The sequence below is a fragment of the Schistocerca nitens genome, chromosome 6 (assembly GCF_023898315.1).
Source record: "Schistocerca nitens isolate TAMUIC-IGC-003100 chromosome 6, iqSchNite1.1, whole genome shotgun sequence".
Taxonomy (NCBI): Eukaryota; Metazoa; Arthropoda; class Insecta; order Orthoptera; family Acrididae; genus Schistocerca; species Schistocerca nitens.
In genome coordinates, this window is record NC_064619.1 from 54,976,379 (window position 1) to 54,977,421 (window position 1,043).

Consider the following 1,043-nt stretch of genomic DNA (forward strand, 5'->3'; position numbering starts at 1 on the left):
GAACAGACCGAATGAGGCAGTGAGCTCACGTTCGGGTGAATGGAGTTTGCTCTGTCCGCCCATCCTGATTTAGATTTTTCTAAAACATTTCAGACAAAACAAAAAACAAAAAACCATGGACCTTGCCGGTGGTGGGGAGGCTTCCGCGCCTCAACAATACAGATAGCCGTACCGTAGGTGCAACCACAACGGAGGGATATCTGTTGAGAAGCCAGACAAACGTGTGGATCCTGAAGAGGGGTAGCAACCTTTTCAGTAGTTGGAGGGGCAACAGTCTAAATGATTGTCTGATCTGTCCTTGTAACATCAACCAAAACAGCTTTGATTTACTGGTACTGCGAACGGCCGAAAGCAAGGGGAAATTACAGAAGTAATGCAGCTCTATTGTAAGGTCGAATGGTGATGGCGTCCTCTTGGGTAAAATATTCCGAATGTAAAATAGTTCCCCATTCAGATCTCCAGACGAGGACCGCTCAAGAGAACGTCGTCATCAGGAGAAACAAAACTGGCATTCTACGGATCGGAGCGTGTAATGTCAGATCCCTTAATCGGGCAAGTAGGTTAGATAATTTAAAAAGGTAAATGGGTAGGTTAAAGTTAGATATAGTAGGAATTAGTGAAGGTCGAAGGAAGGAGGAACAAGATTTCTGGTCTGGTGAATACAGGGTTAAACATACAAAATCATAGGGATAATGCAGGAAACAAAGGAAAAATTCGGAGTAGGTATTAAAATCCATGGAGAAGAAATAAAAACTTTGAGGTTCGCCGATGACATTGTAATTCTGTCAGAGACAGCAAAGGACTTGGAAGAGCAGTTGAACGGAATGGACAGTGTCTTGAAAGGAGGATATAAGATGAGCATCAACAAAAGCAAAACGAGGATAATGGAATGTAGTCGAATTAAGTCGGGTGATGCTGAGGGAATTAGATTAGGAAATGAGACTCTTAAAGTAGTAAAGGAGTTTTGCTATTTGGGGAGCAAAATAACTGATGATGGTCGAAGTAGAGAGGATATAAAATGTAGACTGGCAATGCAAGGAAAG